At 40.6% G+C, this 17,959-nt stretch overlaps 1 protein-coding gene across 5 annotated transcripts in view; it reads left to right on the top strand.

Annotated features, from left to right (window-relative positions):
• Nucleotides 1-17,959, top strand: part of EPC1 (enhancer of polycomb homolog 1) — a 109,046-nt gene that overhangs the window by 33,037 nt on the left and 58,050 nt on the right. The window contains exons 1-2 of one of the 5 annotated variants that reach the window (XM_070056094.1): nt 414-8,740; nt 9,247-9,304. The exons of 2 other annotated variants lie outside the window; for them this stretch is intronic. The gene's annotated coding sequence lies outside the window, so the exon portion shown is untranslated. 2 more of the 5 variants (XM_051821687.2, XM_051821688.2) reach the window with 2 other exon arrangements.

Below are 17,959 nucleotides of genomic sequence, written 5' to 3'. Positions count from 1 at the left end.
TGGTAGCGCTACATTTGGACAGAGAGGCAAGGACTTTGTTCCCCTTAGCCGCTCAGTTTAAGGAAACCCACCCACACGAGTGTTAACGCTGGGGTGTCTTAAATTGAGTGGGTTTCTGTATTTAAATGACTGCTTTCAGGGCTGGACCTTGTATCCCAGTCGTGGCTTCGCTCGGTGGCGGAGTTGGGTCCAGACGCGAACATGATGGCCTCTTCCTCTGGTTTGCCCCGGCTGCTTGACAGTAACTTAACGACCACTCCTTGCAGGTGCAGCCGAGTGAGCAGGGGCAGTGCCTTGACAGTTCAAGGAGTCCAGGGAGCGCGGACTTCTTGGGTGCTGTAATACTTCGTGGGGACCGGCAACCTTTGCAGTGTGGAAGCTGTGCTCTGTAATGCTGTCTTTGCAAATAAAACTCTTTACACTGTTCGGGTCGTTTAAGCGTCTCAAGTGAAATAGTTGTGGCAGTGGAGTGTCACCTTTGAGAGTGGTGTCTTTGCCTGCGGAAGACGCTGCCTGCCAAGCGCACGGAGCCAGTGGGATTTCCTAGTGCAGGACTGACCTCCGAGACTGTGCCACTCCGTTTGTTTTCCTTGGTTCAACTTCAGAGTAGAGTCCTGCCATCTGTTAAATAAGTGATTTAAAAAAAAAAAATTAAAGTACTTGTGATTGCAGCATCTTGTCTTTTGGTTTTATTTTGTTTCTCTCGGTCAGTTTGACAGGTAATACTTTGAAGGTGGGGAGTTGATGTGACTCGGCCCTGGGAATTGATTTACAGTTCTTGTTATACAGCCAAGGAAGAAATGCTTAAAAAGCCCGACAGCACGACAGTACACTTTAGACATTTAGTTCTATCTTGCTTCTATGAATACTTGGATAGTCCCAAGAGCTACAACACTTCACATCCAACAAAAACTGTGATGAATGAAGCGTAACACCTCAAGAATAGGTACTGAACTTAATCATAGAGTGTCAAGAAAGTACCTGGGTAGATAAGCGGCTGTTCACTTCTGTGGTGCTGCGAGAGGCCATACATATCACCATCTTGAAAGCAGTGTGTTACACAGTATTAAAAATGTATACTAAATGTTAATAAAGGTAATTGAGTTGCCTTAACTTTAGAAAAACAAAAGCCTTTTGATACAAATTTGCTGAGAATATTTTGTACTTAGAGGAAGGATTGAAACAAACCTCTGCCTTTGACAAATTAGTTAGGCCCATTCTTAGGTCCCAGTAACCTAGAACCTAAATTGACTCAAGTTTAGAAAAAGATACATGCTTAGTGGTGATGGTGGTGGTGAAAGAAGGGGGCAGAATGAGGTGAGGCTCTTGGATACCTGGCTCCTTGAGAAAGCATTTGATGAGCAAGATACATTTACACGGGAATATAAGTAGTCATTATAAAAGTGAGCAGAAATATGGGTATTTTAACATGGGGGAAATAACTATTGTACTGCATTTAACCAATCTTAATAATATAAGCTAAACTGGCCTAATTAAACTTTTTTTTTTTTTTTTTTTTTTAAGAAACAACTTAAGTAGAGGCCCCCTCTCCCTGCAGTGAGCTTGGAGTTGAAAAATGTTACTCATCATTGCTTCTCAGCCTTTTGGCCAAGATCATCTTTAAAACTTTGCTGTCATTTTTTGATTATTGTAGTAGAATTGAAAATTAACTCAATTGTAATAAATTGAAGGGCTTGACTGAGTCATAAACGTTAGAGATTAAATGTCTGAATTTGTAGTGTCTGCACTTCGCAACTTTCTCAATTAAAGGTTATGGATAATGAAAGCTTTATATTTAATGAATTGCGGGTATAATTTTCAAATCACAGGGAAACAGTAGACTCAGCTCTGAGAAATGAATCTTCATTTGAGGGGTAAGAGAAAAAGTTTTAAGCAAATAGTGGGAGAGTGGATGTTCTAATGTTTTAACATTTCTAACATCGTAATTTTATTATCGTTATCAATGCAAATTTAATGCACAGCTTCACATTTAATTAAAAAGGTTATCCCACCAATGAGTTTAATACTATCAATGTTTAAGTTAAAGTTGATTGAATTTTATTAAAATTGGAACTGTGTGTTGTTAGTTTTCTTTATGGAAACATACCACCAAAAGGTGGTTTTAAATTTATATTTAGCAAACTAGGGCTCCTTGTTTTCATTGTAGTTGGACTTTTCACTGGATTGTATAGAGTGCATGTCTCTTAATGAGGAATAGAGTCTTACCCTTCTCCTGTTATGCAGGCTGGTTTGGGTAGGATATTTGATGTAGTCTGGCGTTGATGGTGGTATTGATGAGTATTACCCTACAGGCTGAGCTTGTGTCTATTAGGAATAGAGACTAGACCAGAATCCAACACCTTGTTTTATAGGGTTCCAACCAGAGTGGTTTGTATGCTGACCTTCTGTCGCCTTCATTGCCAGCCCAGTAGACCACGTTATTAAGCCTAGGTTAAGAAATATTTATGTAGTAGACAGGAGGTTTTTGTTTTTCATTAAGAGGAAATTAGAAATATGTTCATATCCCTAATGTGAGGGGGGAAAACAGGCACTACATTTAAAAAATTTTTCATAAAAGATTCAATTTCACAAAATAAGTTTAAGTAAGTGATAAGCTTGGTAAGTTTGATCTCTTATTTTTTGAAAGAAACCAATTTTTGTAATTTTTAGCATTTAGTATTTCAAACCAGTATTTTTAGTCCTTTTATCTGGAGCTGTAAAATTCCATCTACATTTCTGCATTCTGCCTGTTATTTTGGAAGTGGAGAGAAGTTACGTGAAATCTCAAATTATAATTAGCAGAATTTAGTTTTAAAAAAAACCTATACAGATGGTTTGAATTAGAAAGGAATTGAGAGTATTTGGAGTTTTAGCATTAGCTGTTAAATAGTCCAGATAAAAATCAGAGGTAATTGAGAGGCAATAGTGAGATCGAATCTCCGCTTTCTGCACTGCCCAAGGTACTTTTGAGTAGAAGTTTCTAGGCTGGGGCTCTGAAGATTACGTGGAAAGGCTGGATTCCCATGTTAGACATACAACATTTTGTGGCTTGTTTTTCTGGGGGAAGACTGGTACTTGCCATCATTGTCTCAAGATACTTGCAATGGCTCAGGGCAGAAAGCTCAGGTTTAGATCTGCTGGCCTAGGAATTTCAAATAGAATCATTTTGGTTTTCTCTTAGTGTTGCAGTTGTTAAAAAGACTTATTAGAAGGAGAATAGTTATAAAACAATCCAGCCAACCCAGGACCGAGGACTCCACTATCAAAGGAACCTCTTGGAGACCTAAGGACCTGCATGTTTAACTTTCTGATACTCTTATTGTTTCAGTGTCCAGTTGGATGGGAAAAATTGGGGGTGTGTACTTAATCTTCATTTTCTTGGAAAACAGTAGTCAAAACAAATAGGTTTGTTCTCTAATGCTGTTTTTGTCGATGCTTCTTGATCAGCAGTGGGATTTACACCGAAATAATGGCCTCTTTCTGCTAATCAGTAGAATGTTTAAAAACCACTTGATTCATTTGAAAGGCAGAGTCTCAGAGAGGGAAAGACAGAAAGATTTTCCATCTGCTTGTTCACTCCTCAAATGGCCGTGATGACCAGGCCTGGGCTAGGGTGAACCCAGGAGCCTTGGATCTCCATCCAGGTCTGTCTCTTGGGTGGTAGGTGCCAATGTACTTGGGACATTTTCCACTGCTTTCCCACGTGACTTAGAGAGCTGGATCGGAAGCAGAGCAGCCGGGACTCCAACTGGCACTCCAGTATGGGATGCCTTCATTGCATACAGCAGCTTAACTCACTATGCCATAGCGCTGATCCCTTAATAGAATTTAATTAAAAGTAACATCAAAATACAGAGTAGCTTAAATCTTGAAAATGGGATAAAAAAAAGCTGTGCTTAAAGGTTCAGGAACTTGTGACTAGGATTACATACTATGCCAGTCATGTCTAGTATACTTCTAGTATTCAACTGTAAATGGACTGGGTTTTAGTTTTTTGTATTTTGCATTCAGTGTCATGGTATGCAGTGGTGGTAATGAAGCCTGTATGAAAGCTTTATGAACACACACAGACACATGCACGCACATGCACCCCGAGCCATGTTTTTAAGCTCTTTAGTAAGGTCAAGAGTTCATTTTGTATGTATAAAGGTATGGAGCCTTGAATATATTTGTGACTCCCTGAAACAAATGAAGAGTGCTTAACTGTCATTTGCAGTTGGTTAAAAGCAGAGGGTGATATTTTAAAGGGACAAGTGAAACTATGGAATAATGGCATAACTTGGAATTCTATTTCTTACAAGAAGAGAATCCACAAAGAAATGAGAATTTGTCATCTGAGAATAAATTGAGTTATGAGTCTTTGAAGTTTGAGAGCAATATGAAAGTATGAAATACTCTTATTAGAAACCAAACTTCAGTATAGATTATACTTTAACTTTCAGACATTAGAATGACTTAATATAAGAACTTTTTGGTAATAATAAAATTTAGGGAAATCATCAAGGAAACAAAGGATTCATGTTCTAAACAACTGGCTAGAATTGCTTTCAATACTTAGGCTGTGTTGTCTTCACATTTATGGCAGATTTTTCTTGATCAAGTTTATTAACTTGATCCTCGAAATTGTAGATAATGGTTTTGAGCTGATAACGTATTTTAAATGTAGTAAATAGATTAAAAAACAATCTTATTATACTTAACAAATCCATGGTGTATTATCTGAGCTGTAGCTTTGATAAATCCAGCTGTAATCAGTTCTTTAAAAGATAAAGATTTTCCTCATTTTTAGCTGTGATGGGTGTTGTATTTTAAAAGTTTGGTTCTGTTTTGGAGATACACTGTGATGTTGCTTGCTGAGTTTTCTAACAGATTGTAAAAGGTTGTTTTGGTTGAATATCCCTCAGTGCTGTCAAGCTCTGGCTAAAGAAATAGGATGTGGCCTTAGAGTACAAGGGCAAGGACAACCCCAGGTAAAATTGTCTTGTGATTGGCTTAATGTATTTCCCAATCTTCTTGTATTATTGGGATGATTTATTTTGATAATTAGAAGCCCCAGAAATAGCTATCAGAGAAAATGCATCTTGACTTGTGGCCTTTAGGTCATTTCCTTTCCCGGAATGACCCTTAGTCTCTGATGTCTTAGCAGTCTCAATAGCTTATGAGGTAGCTTTGAGGCATGAATAAGGCAGTATGTACAGTTGAATGTACAGTTGAATTTCATTGATACCAAACACTAACTGAATTTTTAGAATGACCATTTTGTTGGTGCTCAGAAATGATCTCTGTCGTTTATATAATCCCTGTGTTTGGGATTTTCGGACAGAAAAGTGTTATCTGTGAGCCTTCCCCTTGTACAGTTGTATAATACAGTGGTAAAAACAACTGGAAAGTTGTCTTTTAGACAGTCACTGCTGAGAAAAGCATCCTACTGGGCGTTACTGGACCTAAGTCCTGCTCTAGCCTCTGACGCTGTGTGGATGTGCAAACCTACTCGTGTGCACCCAGATTTTCTTGACTAAATTGGAGGAGAAGTCCTAGGATAGCTATTGTGGTAAATGTATTATGCTGACAATATAATTGTCTATTTCTAAGTGTATTTTACGTGCTCATAGAATAGTTGGTAGGTCTTGAAATAATGCTTTCATTTGCATATTATATAAACATATACAGAAATTAGTGCATGGATAATTTGTTCCAGTTTAGTTTCTGAAGGCTCAAGTTCTAAAGCTGGTGTCTGAAGAAGTTAAAGGCTGTAAATGGGTGTAGTAGCCACAGAATGCCTTTATCATTGTGAAAATTCTGAGATTAGAGCCAGAATTCTGTAACGGTAGTTTCAAATACATGCTTTACTTTTAGGGTAATAGAATCCAATGGTGAAACAAAGTATAAGTGTGGGTGTTTGTGAAATCTAAAGGAAGAATTTGATCATTGTTCTGGTAGCTATAGCAATATTAGAGTAGCGGTGCATTCTACAAAGACTGAGAAAATGTTGATGATCCATTTGTATTTACTTTTGTAGCAAGTGTATGTTGCTTCTTTGCTATGAGCCAGCTAGTGGTTTTGTTTCTGTTGGGTACAAGGAACAAATAAGGGCTGTCTCAACCTTAGGTTGGGTAGGCTGTGGACCCTACGGGGGCAGGACTTTCTGTCTGCTTTAATCGCTGATGTGTTTTTGGCACCCGAAACAATGCTTGGCTGTCATCACTGTTCCATATTTGATATATTGAATGACTAAATTATGATGAGAGATCACAGACCAAAAACAAGTGAATGAAAGTAAAAATATGACTTTTATGGAAATGAAACAAGATAATACAGAATTTCAAGTAGAAGAAAGGACATAGTTTTGTGGTTTTTTTGTTTGTTTGTTTTTGTTTTTGTTTTTGTTTTTGTTTTTGTTTTTTTACATAGATAATCAAGGAACATTTGACCTTAAACTTGAATGGTGGGAATGAGCCAGATCTGTGAAGATCTTGTAAAAGAATATTCCAGGCAGACAGCCTGAGGTCAGAACAAAAAGGACCAGGACACTGAGCAAAGGAATGGATTTTCTGAGATGAGAAGCCATAGATAGTCAGGGGTCCCAGATCAGGTAAAGCTTCTATAGGAGTTTGGATTGTTTTGAAATGAAGTAAATCACCGGAGAGTTTCAGGAAAAAAGTGACAACATGATCTAACTTTTTCCCAAGATTATTCTGGCTGCCTTGTGGCAAATGAAACATACTGGACAAAGAGTAATAGGTGATGGTGGCTTTAATAGGGTGGTAGTGGATGTGAAGAGAAGTAGATGAATGTGAGTAATATTTTGAAGGTGGAATCAACAGAACTTGCCCATGGGTTTGAATGTCCTGGATGGAAGGGATCAAGGATGAACTTCTTATAGCTTGAGCCACTAGATAGATGACTGGGCTTCTTCCACAGAGATAACTAAGAAAATTAGAGGAGGGAGTATAGAAAGGGTGGACTACCTGAGTTTGAAATGCTGCTCATTCATTCGAATCCAATTGGCTCTATAAGAATGTAGTGCATTAGGGCAATTTGTGCTGTCATTCTGAAGTTATGGATTGGTTCTATAAATTTGTATGTCTTTAGTATATGGTTGGTATTTAAAGCTCTGTGACTTAGGTAAAGGAGGAGCTATCAGGAAGAAAGTGAGGATAAATGTATCTCAGAAGAAAGGACATTGATTAATTGTGTCCACGGAGAAGATGGATATAGGAAAGTAATTGATTAGATGTATTGCTGTTGGCCTTTTGTGATGGAATGACAGGAAGGAAAGCCCAGTAGGAGTAGAAAAAAATAAGGGACAAAAAAGGGACATAACAAGCACAGTTAACTCTTTGTCAAAGTTCTGTTGTGAAAAGAGATCAGAAAAATAGGGCAGTAGCTAACGGGGGGCGGGGGAGGGGCTGTTGAATCAACAAATGATTTATTTTAGAAATGATTTACAGAAATAAATCAGACACAAGGGAGGGAAAATGGACAAAGCTGAGCCCTAGATTGCCCAAGTTCACTCTCTTGAGAATCTTTAGATTATATCACAGGGAAGAGAGAACCCAAACAGTGGGGCAGCTACTTGAAGAGCAGAGAACTCAAGAGTTTGGGGAGCCCAGAGTCATGTGGATGAAAGAGTATTGGCTGCACAGAAAGAGAGCTTAGAGATCTACAGAGGGGAGTTGCCTATAATTTCATCTGAGCCTGTCCCGTGAGAAAACTTCCAAGTCTGGAGGGAAGCTTTTGGAGAGAAATAGGAAGAGGAACAGTTGTGGAAGCTTACAGGGCAGGGCATGTTACCTTTCCATCATTGTCCTAAAACATGGACATCAAATACAGGCATCAGAAGGTTATTGGCTTAATAGTGGGACCAGCTTAGCTCCAAAGATCATTGTGGTCAACAAAGATTGAAAAATAGCATCAAAATAATAAAATTAAGCTTCAGGTAACTTGTGTCCCAACAAAGATACAAAATGTTCATAATACTAAAAGATTCTACAACATAAAACTGTTTGGCATCCAATCAAAAATTACAAGGTATGCAGAGAAACTATAAAATGACTTACAGCCAGAACAAAATTAATCAACAGTAGACTAAAATATTAATCACTTTCCTGTTCTGGACCAGTTTCTTGGAAGGATTGATTACTAATTAGAGCAAGAATGTTTTTCTCTTTTCAAAGTAAGGAAGGCAGAAAGATAGAAAATAATGAGGGGCTGGTGCTGTGGTGTAGTGGGTAAAGCCACCACCTGCAGTGCCAGCATTCAATATGGGTGTCGGTTCAAGTCCTGGTTGTTCCACTTCTCATTCAGTTATCTGCTGTGGCCTGGGAAAGCAGTAGAAGTCCTTGACCCTGTACCCACATGGGAGATCTAGAAGAAGCTCCTGGCTACAGATTTACCCAGCTCTGGCCATTGCAGCCCTCTGGGGAATGAACCAGTGGAGGAAAGACTTCTCTCCCTCTGCCTCTCTCTCTTTCAAATAAATAAATCTTTTTTAAAAAATGAGAGGATGTGGTAATTTATCCTGTGATTCTGTTTCCTTTATGATGTATGAAGTGAGGTCATCTCCTCAGAATGTGGGGGAACCATAAGAGACAAAGGTATGGGAAAGCTAACTTACTGGAAAAGTATAGGCTTGATGGTCTTGCTGCGAACCCAGCATTTGTGATCATTTAAAGAGATCAGTCAGCTCATTGGGGCAGTTGAGCATTCAACCTGATTGCCAACATGTTGTAGGTAAATAGTAGGGCTTCTCTAGGAATGAGGTTCACCCAGCAAATACAAAAAAGGAAAGATGAAGGAGTTAAAGTATTTGTGAAGTAGATTATCATGATGGACCATGGTACCTAAACTGAGTAGGCAAGGAGTGCAGGAGTCAGGGAAAGCCGGTGGGGCTCACTGTAGTAGAAGGCTTGGCAGAGTGATCTGTTATGGTAGAAGTGTTTGAATAGGTGAAGCCAAGGCAGGAGGGGAGTGGTGACAGTGAGAGGACTGAATTTCTTTTTCAGAGGTGGCATGGTAATTAGTGAAGGCAAGATCTGTGGTACAACCACAGAAGTGGTGGCTGAGAGAGACTAGAGGAGATCAGTTTGGGTGTGAAGTCATGGTATTATCTTCCATGTCAGAATGGTGCCAGAGTGTAGTAGTTGAGCTCCATAATTGAGACTGAGAGTGTGTGACAGCTGTACAGGGAGAAACTGATGCCATGAGCTTCTAAGGGTGTGTGTTTTTTTTGAAAGGACAATAAAGAAGAAGATGGTATAGCATTGGCAGTGCGAACTAAGGAGGATGAATACCTACCCCAACTGTAAGTGTGTGAGATATAGGGAAAAGAAACAGCTTCTGCTTGGAAGGGAGGGATAGGGGGAGTCTTGTTTCTGGAAGACACCACCGGGCAAACAGTTGGAAAGAACACTGCTGGAAGCAGTAGAGAGTGAATAGAAAGAAGACTTCAGTGATGCATCTTCATCCTGCAGAACGGAATGAGGACTGAGAGATGCTGAGGTGAGAGTGGTGGTGAGAGAGGGTGATGCTGCTATGGACTGACTGTGGTTAACAGATGTGAAGAATGGCAAACAGTTGAAGATACCATTCCTACAGTTAGGGAGCCTAGCTCACTGAGTGAAACAGGTAGGCCCTTGGATTTCAAGTATTTATCACTCCTGCTGTGCAGTTGTGTAAATGTCTTCATAAAGAGGGATTTTGAGGCAGCACACACATTTCAGGACTAAGAGCATGGACCTTAAATTGAGTATCTGAGACCTCTCCTTCCTCTACAGTTGTTGTCAATGGGGGCTGTACCGTTCTTTATCTGGAGACATTCTAGAAACTGATGAGGGATGGTTTTGATTGTTACAAGTATTGGGGAAGGCTATTGGCATTTGATTGACAGGAGAGGGCCTGGGGTGATGTTAAGTCCCACCAGGCAAAAAACAGTACCATAAAATGAAGTGGTATAATTTTTTTTTTTTTTTTTTTTTTTTTTGACAGGCAGAGTGGACAGTGAGAGAGAGAGACAGAGAGAAGGGTCTTCCTTTGCCGTTGGTTCACCCTCCAATGGCCGCCGCGGTCGGCGCGCTGCAGCCGGCGCACCGCGCTGATCCAATGGCAGGAGCCAGGAGCCAGGTGCTTTTCCTGGTCTCCCATGGGGTGCAGGGCCCAAGGACCTGGGCCATCCTCCACTGCACTCCCTGGCCACAGCAGAGGGCTGGCCTGGAAGAGGGGCAACCGGGACAGAATCCGGCGCCCCGACTGGGACTAGAACCCGGTGTGCCGGCGCCGCTAGGCGGAGGATTAGCCTAGTGAGCCGCGGCGCCGGCCTGAAGTGGTATAATTTATAAATTATCTGAGTTTAGAAGCCCAATTCCACTTTACATGTAGCAATTTTTTGTACTGTTTTGATATACAGGTGTCTATCTGGGGCTGGTGCTGTGGCTCACTGGGTTAATCCTCCGCCTGCGGTGCTGGCATCCCATATGGGTGCCAGGTTCTAGTCCTGGTTGCTCCTCTTCCAGTCCAGCTCTCTGCTGTGGCCCAGGAAGGCAGTGGAGGATGGCCCAAGTGGTTGGGACCCTGCACCCACATGGGAGACCAGGAGGAAGCACCTGGCTCCTGGCTTCGAATCGGCGTAGCCCCAGCTGTAGCGGCCATTTGGGGGGTGAACCAATGGAAGGAAGACCTTTTTCTCTGTCTCTCTCACTGTCTAACTCTGTCCAAAAAAAAGGTCTATCAAATATCCAGGAATATTTTTAAATTAAGAAAATATTGTCTTTTTCGTTCAAAACTTTTGCAAGAATTATTATTTGGAAACAACTTTGTCAGCACCAGTGCCATTTATGGTATTTGAATCGATAACAGTAGAAAGTCTGGTTTTTTTAGCTCTTATTTTTATATGCAGATATGTGAGCATCACTTTGGTTTCCTGGGTAGATACTGTAAGCACTTAGTGTTAAAGTACATATTTTACATAAACCACTTCTGTTTCTCCTTTACTTTGTCCTTGGATTGTTTGAAAAACATGTGTGTTAAGTAGGATAGTGAAGAAAATTGAAGAGAAATAGGATCTGATAGAGTTGACAAGAGCTGCTCCCCTGGGTCCAAAGCATGCACTGTTGAGTTAGGCTTGGTTGCAGTTCTGGTTGTGCCACTTACCCCACCCCTCTTTGCTTGATGTAGGAATTGAACAAGATCCTCTGTGACGTGTATAGTGTGGTGCCATGCGTGTGTGTGTCCGTGTGTGCTCAGATCTTTTATAATGATTTTTAGTCTTTAGTGCCTAAGGAATAGAAATGTGTTTTTCAAGTAAGTTAAAAATTTTCAATAAATTTCCATCATAACATGATTTTGATTGTATTTTGATAGGCAGTAGGCCTTGGTTTTTATGCATGCCTAGTTGTACAATGTAATAGAAATAATAAACATGGTATCTAATCTTAAATACATGCTTGGTTTCTTAGTGGATGCCTAGGAATGTATAAACTGTTTTGCAGAATTATTAGCAGTCAAAAAATTCTGCATTGTTTTTCTGCGTTCTATACATTTTAGTGATTTCTAAGCTCTCATGGCTGCTGTGTCATTTAAACTAATGTAACTGAATCTAAAAACTGCTGTTAAAAGAGTAGGATGCCCTCTTATTCAGGGAGGTTTATAATTACTTCTAAGATGGTCTCCCTACCTTTAGTTTTCAAAACTCCAGCCCCCTCAGTTTTCAAGGTGGTGTTTCTTAAATGAGAGTTTGGTTGTTACTTTGATATGTAAAATCTTCAAATTGTAACTTTTTCTCAGATTAAAATGTAACATTCAAATTAAAATGCAGGGCCTGGCACCATGGCTCACTTGGTTAATCCTCCACCTGCAGCACCGGCATCCCATATGGGCGCCTGGTTCTAGTCTTGGTTGCTCCTCTTCCAGTCCAGCTCTCTGCTGTGGCCCGGGAGTGCAGTCGAGGATGGCTCAAGTGCTTGAGCCCTGCACCCGCATAGGAGACCAGGAGGAAGCACCTGGCTCCTGGCTTCGGATCGGCACAGCGCTGGCTGTAGCAGCCATTTGGGGAGTGAACCAACAGAAGGAAGACCTTTCTCTCTGTCTCTCTCACTGTTTATGATTCTACCTATCAAATTAAAAAAAATATATATGCAAAAACTCCTTAATAGGGTTTACTGGGCCCTGCATGATCTGGCCTGTGTCTCCATTTCTGGTGTTTTCCCTTTTTCATTTTTAATCCCTGTGTTATTTATTACTACATAGCACATTACCCTCAAATTTAGTAGCTTAAACCAAAAATATAGGTACTTTACAATTTCTGAGGGCTAGGAATTTAGGAGTGGCTTATTTTGGTGATATTCACCCAGAGGCTTTCACAATGACACAGTGAAGTTTTTTTCTTATATAAATGGAAAAAAATGCACTATTTCTTATATACAGTTTTTTTTTTTTTTTTTTAAGATTTGTTTTATTTATCTGAAATGCTGAGAGGTAGAGGGAGGGAGAAAGGCCTTCATCCACTGGTTCATTCCCCGATCTGACGCCAGGAGCCTCTTCCGGGTCTCCCAAGTGGGTGCAGGGGCCCAAAGCACTGGGTCATCCTCCGCTGCTCTCCTAGGCACATTAGCAGGGAGCTGGATCAGAAGTAGAGCGGCTGAAACTTGAACCAGCACCCACATGGGATGCCAGCGCTGCAGGCCAGGGGCTCTAACCCTCTGAGCCACAACGCTGGCCCCCATGTATATGGTTAAGAATATAATCACAGTGAAGTTCTTTGGCTGGGGTTTCAGGCTTCTGAAGGCCTGACCAGGTCTAGAGATTCACCAAGTTCATTCACATGGCAGCAAGCAGAAGGTTTCTCCGTTGGCTGTCTCAGCATGACAACCGACTTCCCCCAGAGTGAAGAGATCCAGAAAAAACAGGGAAGGAGGGGGAGGAGAGAGAGATTGAGATTACAAACAAAAGAACAGAAAAGACAAACTACACTGTTTCATGGCCTAATTCCAGAAGTTATATACCATCACTTCTTTCATATTCTGTTGGTCACAAATATCAGTGCTGGTGAACTATAGTGGGGGACTACACAAGGCTGTGAGTGCCAGAAGGTAGAAAGCACTGTAGGCTGTGTACCACTGGTTCCTCCTGGCTCCTGAAGATTCACACTCCTCCTATGTGAAAGTTACTGTGATGTCCTCCTCCTCAACCCTCAAAAGGCTCAACTCAGTACAGGATTAACTCAGCCCAGTCTCAACTAAATCATGTACAGGTACAGTTGATGCTTCTTGTATGTGTGTTCTTAAGTACAGCTTCTCAAATATAGTACCTCTTGTTAAGCTAAAGAGATACATTATCTGTTCCTTTTTCCCACCAAACCCTAAAATATTGAGTGAGATGGATACTGCTATAAAACCTTTCTTTTCTTTCTTTTTTTTTTCCAGGCAGAGTTAGAGAGACAGAGAGAAAAGTCTTCCTTCTGTTGGTTCACCCCCCAAGTGAAGCCAGGAGCCAGGTGCTTCCTCCTGGTCTCCCATGCGGGTGCAGGGCCCAAGGACTTGGGCCATCCTCCACTGCCTTCCTGGGCCACAGCAGAGAGCTGGACTGGAAGAGGAGCAACCGGGATAGAATCCGGCACCCCAACCAGGACTAGAACCCAGGGTACTGGTGCCGCAGGCAGAGGATTAGCCTAGTGAGCCGCAGCGCCAGCCCAAAACCTTTCTATTAAAAGGTGGCCTGCCTTGTGGCATAGCCAGTAAAGCTGCTGCCTGCAGTGCTGGGATGCTGGTTTAGGCCCTGGTGGTTCCACTAACAATCCAGCTCTCTGCTATGGCCTGAGATAGCAGTAGAAGATGGCCAAAGTCCTTGGACCCCTTCTCCCAGGTGGGAGACCTGGAAGAAGCTCCTGGCTTCAGATCGGCTCAGCTCCGGCTGTTGAGGCCATCTGGGGAGTGAAACAGTGGATTGAAGACCTGTGTGTGTATGTGTGTGTCTGTCTGTCTGTAAATCTCCCTTTCAAATAAATAAACTTTTTTTAAAAAAAGAAAAAAAAAAGGTGAGGGGGAAAGAGATGTTAGGCACAGGGAGTCCCAAGTCCATAGCAATTCTAAAGTCCTATCAAGCCAGTTCCTTTGTTGGCTGTTTCTCAGTTCTTAGGTATAGTCACCAGTGGCTCTCAGCCTTGCCTTTTGGGCATTTAGTTCTGTTTCCTGACTCACCCTGTTTCATGAAGGTTTGTAAATGAACACTTAGGTTATTTCTTGCTGCCAAAGTTTTGGGCCTCTGAAAGCAAGACTCTTCATGTTCTGCTGTCTCTTGCCTTTGGTAGTTTAAGTTGAGCATTGTTTCTGCATATGTGAGGGTGCTTTTAAAAGTCTGTTGAAAAATGGAATAAAAAGATGTTTCTTGTACAAAAATATTTAAAATGCATGCATTCTGTTTTTAAAGGTTTATTTGAAAGGCAGAATTACAGAGACGCAGAGGGAGAGGCAGAGAGAGTTGCTCCATCCGCTGGTTCACTCCTGAAGTGGCTGCAACCGCAAGAGCTGGGTCCATCCAAGGCCAGGAGCCAGGCGCTTCTTCTGGGTCTCCTGGGTGGGCCACAGAGCCGGCCCCGCATCATGTTTCATAATACATATTTCTCATGAGCTTTTTGAAGACTCCTCATATATAAAAACTTGTGGAGACTTCTGCTGTGTTTTATTGGGGTCCAGTTGTTAGTTGAAAGCCATTTGTATAAACCTAGACCAGATCTTTGCTAACTTTTGCAGAAAGACCATACTTTAAGTGTTGTAAATACTCTGTTACTTGCTTGAAAGACTCTGAAGGACAAAGTTCTCTCTAGGAGGCCTTTTGTCTAAATGATATTCTGAGGCACCATCTTTGCTTTCTGAGGACTTAACAAAAGATTTTAGTTACTCCCTGGTCTTAGTTTTTTAGACCCTGTTGGCTCAGGATCCATTTCTGAATTGCCTGCAATTTGGAGAAATGGCAGGTTTTCAAAACTGTCAGGTCCTAGTGCTTCTTTGTTTTAAGAGTTCTTGTTTTAGTTTATTCTCCTTTTTGTGGGCTTTATGTAGCAGAATGATCAAGGAAGTACTTTTCAACTCTGGTTGAAAATCATCTTAGCCAAGTCACCCAATTCATTAGGTGAATGTTTCACTTTTTACATAGCTAAAAGTGGTTTTGGAAGTATTGGATTTTCTGCCCTTCCTAACAGGAATACCCCTCCTCCAGTTTCCTGCAACATTTGCCTTACTTTTCTGCCCTCATCTGCCACCTTCTGGAAATACCATGAGGCTTTTATTAACAGCTTCTTCAAACTATTAGTATTCTCAAAGTCTGGCTGGAAAGCCATTCCAGCGTTTTAGGTTTTTGTTATGACATTGAGGAATCTTAGCACCAGTCTGTTACTATGTAACTAATGATCCAAAAGTTGGCAGCTTAAAACAACAGGGTTTTAAAAGCTGTTTCTGAGGACCAGGAATCCAGGAACAGCTACTAGATGGTTCTGGTTTAGGGTCTGCAGAGAACTTTGAGGGTTGCAATCATCCTAATCTTGCTTCCAGGCTCACTTAAATTTGTTGGCTTGTCATGTAGGCCTCTCCACTGACTCAATGTGTGCCTTCACCATGTGACATCTGGCTTCTGCCTAGAAGAGGTGATCCAAGTGAGAGTATGTACAATGAGTAAGAGCGTGCCCAAGACAGCCTGATGGTACAAGTGGCGTCCCATCACATCTGCTCTATGCTGTTGGTCACACTGACCAGCCCTGGTGCTATATGGGAAGGACTACCCAGGGGTAGGATTACCAAGAGGCAGGCATCGCTGGGTGCCATCTTGAAGGCTGTTTGCCAAGCGTGCTCTGCTCAGTGAACTGAACTGTTAGGTCCTCTAAGTGGATAATGCTGTTTCTCACCTCTGCTTTTCCTTTCCCCCATCTACTCAACCAGTCCCTGTTTGGTGTCAGTTCCCATGAAGCCTTTCTTGACTTAACCCTTTTCAGGCCCCATCAAAGCATCTGAAACTGTTAGAAAACAAGGTCATTCATGTGATTGATTAACTATATTAAAAGTCCTTGGAAATCAAAAACAGTGTTGTTTCTTAAAAGCTTAATATTGTTATGACACAAATGTTTCTTGAATTAGTGTTTAAATGGTTCTGGGAAAATCTAGGCACTTGGTAACTTTGTGTTCTAACATGGTAATATTTTGTGTTTTCTTGCTTTTGAGCTTTTGGAGTGAACTAATGAAATAGGATTTAAGCTGTGGTTTATGGGAAGGACTTGAGAGGTATTCTAATAAGCCAGAATTTTAAGCCAGACAGAATGTCATGACCTTTCCAAAAGTGTTTTGTGAACTGTTTTTAAAGTGCTTGTTTTGACTTATGAGGTGGTTTTTCAAATACTTGTAAAGTTACACTTTGAAAAGATGGTGCTGAATATTTGGAGGTCTGTTAACTTTTCTTTCAAGGGACTTGAAATTCATATGAAAAGAAACAGTCTAAGGTATTCTTCTTAAGTCCCTTTTGTAAAGACCAGAATGTTTGTTTTTACTTTAGATAGTTTATATGTTCTCACCCAGAGCCTAATAAAATTGTATAACCCAACTTCTAATAATTTTCTGAAGACATACTTTTTTTTGCCATTTGAAGTAAGTATAAGAGCTAAATCATACAAAATCAATTATTTTACTCTAATTTAAAAACTTTTTTACATTGAAATTATTGCCCTCTGATCTGAAAGTTTAGAAAATGAAGGTTTTGCTTGAAATTACCTTTTTGCTTGCTTTGAAGTTTCCTTTTCATCTGTTGTAGGGGCATCCTGATACCTTATACATGAGAATTCTTTATGAATTTTTTCTCCTTTGTGAGTTTTTCCTTTTTAATGCAGTTCCATTAGCACCAAATAGCAAGTTATTTTTTTCCTGTATACCAGGAAATATTGTAAAATTGGCTCCATAAATATAATTTATTTTTTGAGTTTCTACACATTAATTAATTACATCTTTTGTGTTTTTTTTTTTTTTAAGATTTTTTAATTTATTTGGAAGATGGAGTTATGGAGAGAGAGAGAGAGTGTATTCTTTCATCTGCTGGTTCACTGACCTCAATGGCCAGGGCTGGGTCAGGCCAAAGCCAGGAACCAGGAGCCAGGAGCCAGGACCTCCTTCCTCCAGGTTTCTCACATGGGTGGCAGGGGTCCAAGTACTTGGGCTAGCTTCCACTGCCTTCCCAGGCACATTAGAAGGAAGCTAGATTAGAAGTGGAGCAGCCGGGACTCTAACCTGCACTCAGTTGGGATGCCAGCGTTGAAGGCAGGAGCTTAACTAGCAGTGGCACTACAATGCCGGCCCCATAGGTGTTGAGCTTTATTTCATCTTTAGTGTGAACTTTATACTTTGCAGTGATTTTGTATAATAGATTTGAATTCAGAAATTCCTTCTGATTTTTATAGTGATGAAACAAATTTTTGTATGTTTTACTTTTTTGAGAATGGGATAGAATCATGAGGAGCTTATAATAAAGATTAACATTTTTTCCTGGTATTTATATTTTTAGCACTGGGTTTTGCATATAATAAAAGTTCTTGGCTAAACCTTGATTCATATTCATATCTAAAATTCCTATTTCTCAAGGATGGTTAATACAGTGTATTACTACAAGAACCCACTCAATAGCTAGAGTGATGTCTTTTTGTTTCTGGGCCCAGCTACCTAATTCTTTTTTGGAATGAATTTTAAGTTTGAATAAAATCTATAATTTCTAAGAGAATTTTCACTAAACAAGCAGCCCGTCTTATCAGTTAGGAAATTATCATCTAAAGTTTAACCACTAAGTGGTGTGAAACAAGGTGACCACTCATTCCTAATACATGTATGTCCTCTGAAAGAATTGCTGGGCCTTATTACAGAGGGAGGCATCCTTGAGAAATTAATTCTGTCCATTTGTTAGCTAACCATAACAAATCAGTGTTGGACTTTTTTTT

Source organism: Oryctolagus cuniculus, chromosome 13 (assembly GCF_964237555.1).
Source record: "Oryctolagus cuniculus chromosome 13, mOryCun1.1, whole genome shotgun sequence".
Taxonomy (NCBI): Eukaryota; Metazoa; Chordata; class Mammalia; order Lagomorpha; family Leporidae; genus Oryctolagus; species Oryctolagus cuniculus.
The sequence above is the reverse complement of the archived record's forward strand: the minus strand, read 5'-3'. Positions and strand labels throughout refer to the sequence as shown.